An 8,043-nucleotide genomic window follows, 5' to 3' on the forward strand; every position below is an offset into this window, starting at 1 on the left:
AGGAACACGGAGGCAAAGAACTTGTTGAAGAGTTCTGCCTTCTCTTGCGCGTCCGTCACCAACTGCTCTGCCTTGCCCTGCCCTGCCTCATAGGGGTCCAATGTTACCCCGAGACTTCTTCTTGCTACCTATATACTTGAAGAAGGACTTTTTGTTATCATTAATCCCAGAAGCTAATCCAAAGTCTAGTGCCTTCCTCACCAAATCCCTACAAGCTCAGGTCAGGGAGGTGTACTCCTCCTTTGTCCCTGCCCCCTGCTTCCACTGCCAGTATGCTTTTTTCTTTGCCTCTATTAAAGTCAAAGACTGTAGCCTTTATCACCCATAAAGGGGAGCCCAAGAACTTGGGGTAAAGGAACTCTGAAAAGATTGACAAAATATCTTAGCTGTAAAACCCATATTAATTTGGATTAATTATATTGCCTTCCTTTAATTCTTTATTAGCCAGGTCCATATCAGCTGCTCCATTATTTTGCCTGGATTGATGACAGGCCTATAATTATTTGGGTCATTCCATTTACACTTCTAAAAACTAACACGTTAGTTTTGTTTGATTATACTACAATTTACGTAATAATAAATGGCAAAAAAAATGAAAAGGGAAAAGGGGAGATGATAGTAATTTAATAGTAATTGTGAGGTAGGAAATGTAAGAGGGAAAACTAAAGGACACAAGAAACCTACAGGCACTAGTGTTAAGGACAGCAAGGTTGTGTTTTTTTTTTTTTTTCTTCTGAGTATATTTGGAACAAAATGAATCCTAACAATGGTATTAGTCAGTCTGTCTAACCACTTTCCCTTCCTCTTTAAAATAGGTTAATCTTTAATCAGTGTGACTTTCTACAGCTGTGGGATTTCATCCAGATCTAGCAAACTATTATTAAATATATTCCCAACTTTCATTCTTTTTCAGGTAAAAATCTCCCAATTGATTTGCATCATAATTATTTTCAGTTTTGTGAAATTGGCCCTTTTAAAGCACACAGTACATGTATTACTAGGTTGGACTTAATTACATGTATTGCAAACAGAATAAAGTCATAATCACTTGGACCTAAGCGACTAGAAAGTTTTTAGTTCTGTGATCAATTCTTCTTTATCTATCAAGATACAAGCACATGCAGAATTCTGCCAGGATGGATGCAACACTTCTTGTCAGGAAATGTTCACTTAAAATATTCAGAAATTCCAAGAACATTATAGTATTGACAGAATAAGAACCCCAGCACATCACTCAGTGGGAAATCCCCTCATAATATAATGCAGCTTGCTTCCTACCCATCTACATATTTAAGAAAAGTTACCCTGTTTTCTATAGTTCAATTTCACGGCCTGAAGTGGGTGCCTCTGACAGTCTTTTCCATCAGCATCCTTCTGAGTTGTTGGACCTCTTCTATAACTGCGAGGTATCTGTAAGGTACTCATGCCAACACGGAATATCATTAGTGAAGGAATATCCCTTTGCCTACTGACTTTGTAACCTATCCCAGAATGGTGTCTCCAGAAAGGCAGCCTGTTGGATTTGTTCCTGGCAGAACTGTGCTTTCATTTTTCACAGGCTATGTCTACACGGTAAGCTTAACAACCCTGGTGGTGACACCCCCAAGCATTCAGTACTGCTCCGCAGGGTGACTTTCTAGACAAGCAGCACCATAGCTGCTTGTATGTAGCACTTGGGATAAACTACGTAGCCCATTTGTGCAAACCTGGCTCTCTCTACTTGCAGTTTGCTTGAGTGTAAACTGTCATAGATGGTGAATTTACCATGTAGACATGACCACAGTATAGAATCCATAACAAGGATTGTCTTTCTCCCTTGCATGTTTAGATAGCTTTTTATAGGTGGATTATATCATCAAATGCCTTGTACAACTCTTCAACCAGAAAAATCTTCAGAGATTATTTGCTGCAGCTTCTATTTTTTTAGGACTTGATAACAAGTGGAAACATATCTATGTACAATTCTTCCCTATCCTATTATCTCTAGTAACAAAGCTTACCCATTCTCATTGGTCTCCAGCTCAGTGGAGTGCCACCTTGCCACTGCAGGGTTCAAATCATTAAATCTCTTCTAGTTTTATATTTCTGTCTCCTATGTGGCTAGTGTGGGTCTTCCCTGAATTTGGAGAGGAGGTGGTTCCTGAATCTAGTTGCCCAAGAAATTATTTTAAGTCTCTTTCTTCATCTGTAAATGTAGTTAGTACTATTTTCTGCATTTATTAACTCCAGAAAGAGACTGTGAAGCATAATTAATGACCCACATTCTCAGTTGGCTTAAACTGGCGTAAGTCCATTAAAATCAATGGAAGTATGCTAGTTTATATTCACTGAGAATGCAGCTGAATGGTTTTTAAGTGCATTGAAACTGTAAAGCATTACATTAAATGCCAGGTATTGTTTCACTGAATATACTTGCTTGTTTTATTTAATTAGCCAAGATATTAAATTGTATTTATATCTAGATAAAAACTCCATTTAAAATGTACAACACAGTATGCATTTAGTACAGTAAGGAAAATGCCCAAATTAAAATCCATAGTATTGAGTGTTCCCAGAATTCAACCATTTTGTTTGATGCATGTGAAAAGCAGACTGTTATACAGATGTCAATTTTTTTAAATCAGGTGGTTTGGGCTGCATGGACAATAATGTCTGTTTCAGAGATGGACCAAGACTGCCCAACCTTGCAACACTTGAAGTGAATGAGATTTTTATTATTGACCTCAGTGAGATCAGAAATAGGCTGAACATCTGAGTCTCTTTTTTTTCCCCCGATCAAATACTTGTCTTAAAGTGCATGTGTATTATTGCTTGAATGTAAAGATTCAAATGTAAGAGGAAAAGGGTGTGCACCTCAATAGAGCATGAAATTACTGATCGCTATTACTGGTTATTTGTATTACATTAGGACACGGAAACCCCAAGTTCATTCACAAGATCAGTGCTAAGTGGCATGCAGAGAATAAAAGACTTCCCTTGAGCCAGAGACAATTTTTAATTTGGCCTCTAATTTTAAGTCACAACAATTAAAAATCCTGATTTCAACAGTGAGGTACTACAACTGAAATCTCTCTCTCGCTTTCTCTTTTTACCAAAAAAACCCAGTTGATTCATTTGGTAAAAAGGATCCTTTAGTTCATGTTCTTTTCCCAGGAAATTTAAAACCCACACACTTAAAATAGAATAAAAGAAAGAGTTTAAAACAACTGTTGTGTAATTTGAGATTTTTAACTTTTTTGAAGGTATGTTAACTGGGACATAAAATCTTGGGAAATGGAGATTGATTGAGGAAAAGATTTTAATATCAAGAAAACAAAAATGTGTCTGTAGAAACACACGTGTGCGCATCTGATGTATACTAGCAATCTCCCGTATCTGGATTAAAAAAATCAGGTGACTTACATGCAGGATGCAAAGGTATCTGGTAAGAAAAAGTAATGCAGGGTGTGCAGGGGAGAGGGAACTGATGGGGGAAAAGAAATAATATCTGGTTTTGCAAATTTTTGCATGAATTTGAAACATTCATATGCATTCTATTTTTCCTTAGTTACACTTTTTGAGGTTTTCATGTAGTTGAGTTTGTTCAGGGTGAAGTGGTGAGGTAACAGCAGAATTAGGATTTGAGCAGGACCAATATGGAAATATGGTATAAGGATACTTTGTCCCATGTTCCCACTTTATTCTCTAAAAGCTCATCTTTCAATAACAAAATAAAGTTACTACCGATTACTTCACTGATTATCAAAGCATGTGAGAAGAGAGTCAGATTTATGAGGATTTGCTCTATCCACAATATCAAAAATGGGAAGAGAACCACTGCTTAATATTTTTCATTAATCAGAAAGGTGTTAAGGGAATCTGCTAGAGCCCAGCATAACACATGAAGCATATGGAGGAGGGGCAAAGAGACTGGGCATGACTAAATTTTGAGTGATCTGCCCAAAACACAGTGGACAGTGGCAGATTAAAGCAGTCAAGTGTCGTAAAAATGCCAAGACATACAGGACCTCGCCCATAACAGAGTAACAGCTTTCTCCTCATACCATTCCCAGGTCATCCTACATTTGGAATGGCAGGGAGCTTCCATGTCTTCCTAGGAAGGTGGGGGTTGCAAAGATGGAGAATGCTTTCTGACTCTAGCTGCCAAGGTGCATCACCTTGTGGTGGACTAGAAAGCCAGGTACACCTTTTTTTTTTTTTTTTTTTTTTTTTTTTTTTTTCTTTTCTCCTTTCTCCTTAGTTGCACTTTTCTCCAGAAGCGGGTCTCTTTTGGGATAATGTTGACAAAACCATTGGTTCAGGCTTTGTGCAGACCCTGCTGATTTGGTCATGTACATTTCACATTTTCAAGTTTTTCCTCATGACCACACATTCAAGATGTACATTTTATTGACAAAAGTGATTCTGATACGATGCCCAGGCACAGGCTTCTCTAGCACCTATGACATTGAAACCCTGAAAAAGGAAGGACTCTCCAAGGGGACAAAGCTTTTGAAAGTGGCAGAACTTGGAAAATATTGCTCCCTCTTCCCTAATTTGGCCCTTAGGCAATAAACAACTGTGTGCATGGGGCTGAGCAAAGCAGGAAACAGTAATACCAAGTGGATGACAGAGATGGGCAGGAAGCCAGATCAAGTGGCACAGCAGCCTAGGTACAGACAAGGGAAGGTTACTTTGAAGGTTGGGTGCTTAGAGCAGCAAGACAAGGACTGGTAAGGGTGGGGTGATATTGGGTGGATGAATGTGATAAGCAGAACATCCCGATGCTAACAGAGATTCTTAAACAATAGACGGCATTTCTGAAAACACTCTTCAATATCTCTGCCAAGGATATACTGTCATCTAGGACTGGATCCTGCTGTTTTTGTGGAACTGACTCCACGATAATTCCTTTTGATTCAGTGGATCTATTTTTGGATTAAGGGTACTACCCGGCATACAGATAGGAGGACAAGGCCCTTGAATTAGATCCTCAAAGGTACTGGATGTTGCAGCACTGGATTTCTAGACATGTTGCTACCTAGCACAAGCCTTAGCCCAGGAACGAAGTGAGGTGCTCAAGCATTGAGGTAATTGGGTGCCTAATGAAGTGATGCTCACAAACCAGCTGACCAGAGAACTGCCTAAGCTAGGCAAGACTGAAACACTGAACAAAGCAAAGGGGCTTAAATACATAGCATAACTGTTTGGTTTTTTTGTGGCTACGAGGAGAAAAAAACCCATGAACAGACAGTAGCTTAGCTGTTAAACCAGTCATCCAGGATAGGGTTTCAAGACCCTGTTTTAAATCAGGTGGAGGAAGGAAATGAACATAGGCTTACCAGTTCCCAGGTGCATGTTCTAACGGGTATGATACTGGCTGTTTTGGTGACAGACACCCCTCCACACCCAACTGTCTTTTGAGTGAACTGCACTTGTTTTTTTATATGGTCCCGGCATACCTTTTGCTTTTTAGACAAGTAGACAAATCCATGCAAAAAAAATCTTACTTTGTGGTCTTCAGGGCTCTTACTTCAGCTACAATACTGAGCAGCTTGTTAAGAGCCAACACTGCTTCAGTTAGAGGTTTTGCGTTTAACAGTCAACAGAAAATTAAGCGTCTACTAGATTGGACAGCAACTGAATAGAGATTGGGGATGTTGATGGCACCAACATGGTGGACATCAGTTCCTAAAGATGCAAACATGCAAATTCTCTGAGGATTTGGGCCACAATGTATGAAGCACCATCTGAGATATCTCCAGCCTGTAGAATGTCCCTCTGAAAAGCCTGGCACTGAGAAACCAAGTCAAAAGGGAGCAGTAGACAGCAAGGCTCTCAGAGCACCCCCACATCTGCTCCTCTAATGCAGGGCCTGGCCTCTGAGTCTCCCAACTTCTCTCCCAGGGGGTTGCAACTGCTGCTTCAGTACATGCAGCAGTCAGAAACCAAACCTTTCCCTGAGCAGATATGGACTAGTAGAGAGGTAGTCTTTTCAGCCACCAGGGCCTCAAGAAAGTGGAGGGTAAATAGGAGAGAAGTACCCTCATATGACATATTGGAGAGGGTTGCTATCTGCCCATTTTAAAAGAATGGGGACAAAAGCTGGAAGCTGCATCTGTGTACATCAGCTGAAGGTCTGGCCCCTAATAATTTTCATAGGGAGTAGTCATAAAACCCTATCCAAAAAACCCCGGAGCTTCCTGACTGTCCTGAACAATTTCCATGTACTAATTAATTACATTGTAAAAAGAAAGCACTCAGCAAACTTCTCATTAAAGAATTATTGGGTAACTTGGAGGATTTTAGTTTCTGCCTCCTTCCCTAACTGAAGTAGCATCAACAGTCCAATAAAACAAATCAGAAGCCCATGAAGTAAACACACCCCATCAAATAAACCTTGTACAGACCAGGCCTTATTTAAAGCAGAAAACGGACATGGCACAGAACCACCTTTTTTCCATATTTTAATACAGGTGTCAAACATACGGCCCGTGGGTCAGATCCAGCCTGTGGAGCTGTATGATCCAGTCTATGGGTCACTGGACTGACCTTGCATGCTGGCCCTTATGCACTGCATACAGCATATGGGCTGTACCTGGTGCCATGCACCCTGCATGTAGCACAGGGGGTCAGGCCAGAGCATGCGCCGCAGGCTGGACCAAGTGCAGCATGGAGGCTTGGGAGACAGACTGCATGTGGCACCCCCAACTGACCCGTGCTGCTTGCAGCACGGGGTCCAGCCTCTGTGTTGTGGGCAGCACATGCTCCATGCTGGTCCTGCAGGCATAAAAGTCCTGGGGCCAGCATGTCCTGTATGCAGATAGGGGCCAGCACCATGAATGCTGCACAGTGGGGGGTTAGTCCTGGTCTGGGCCTGCACACCAGCCCAGCAACCCCCATCTAGCCTGTGAGGCTGGATGAGTTTGATACCTGTTTTAATGTATTAGGTTTCAAAGAAGCTCTGCTTATGCATGTCAAGTTCCAGAAAGTTCGGTTGAGGAGCTTAATTAAACACTGGGTGCTCACACTTCTCTAAGACAGAAGACAGGGTAGGACAGCACATTAGAGCAGTGATTCTCAACCTTTTTAGACTCAAGGTACCCCTTGGAAAATGCCAGCTCCCGGCTTTCACTCATTTTTTGACTATGGAAAAATAACAGAGCAAAGAAAGAACTGAGAATCCACTATGGATTTGTATTTGTAATGTCTGGGTCTATCTTGCGAATCACAGCTGCGCACCTAGCAGTGCTAACACCATCATGTGGTACCCCACAACACTCTTGAAAGGATCTCCAAGTACCTCAGGTTGCTGCAGGGCCCAGATTGAGACTCATTCACCTTAAAAACTCACTGGGGCAGAAGCATGAGCTTTTGTAAGCAACAGCCTACTCTCAACAGTAACTCTCCCCAGTTGTTCTGCTACATGGGAAGAAAATTGCGAAAAAGTGAGACAAAGATGACCCCAGGCTGACAGGAAGGAAAGATAGTTAGCCATGTTAGTTTGAGGTCAGACAGAAGACAGGGTAGACATGCACTTTACAGGCCAGAGGTATCAAACTCATCCTGCTCCACAGTCCTGATGAGCAGCACAAGGCCCATCTGGACCACAGACTCCTTCCCCTTCCCCCAACAAAGCAGTGCTGCATGCAGCCCCTACTCCAGCCTGTCCTGGGCCTGCACTGTGTGCAGTACCCTGAACTTCTTTGAAACACAATAGCTTAAAACAGGGCATCAGATCCATTCACCACCCCCACAAGGCTTGCTGGGCCAGGTGGGGACCAACCAGCACTGCACAGCATTTGAGGCGGCCCACACACAGGACTCACGCATGCAGGATTGGCACGGGGCACATAGCATGGGTCCCAAACCGGTAGAGGGAGTGAGCCTACGGGCTGTCTGACACCCCTGTTCCAGATGTACCAGGAGAGCAGGGGCCCTCCCATGCAGTAACCCGAGCTGAAAGCTGGTGCCCTCGGGCAGGTGTTCCGGTCAGTCTCTGGCAGGCTCTGCCCTGCCCAAGCAGGTCCCTCCCACCCACGCCCCTCGGAGCCGCGCCGGGGG

This window comes from Gavialis gangeticus, unplaced genomic scaffold, assembly GCF_001723915.1.
Source record: "Gavialis gangeticus isolate Ggan-Ray unplaced genomic scaffold, GavGan_comp1, whole genome shotgun sequence".
Lineage (NCBI taxonomy): Eukaryota > Metazoa > Chordata > Crocodylia > Gavialidae > Gavialis > Gavialis gangeticus.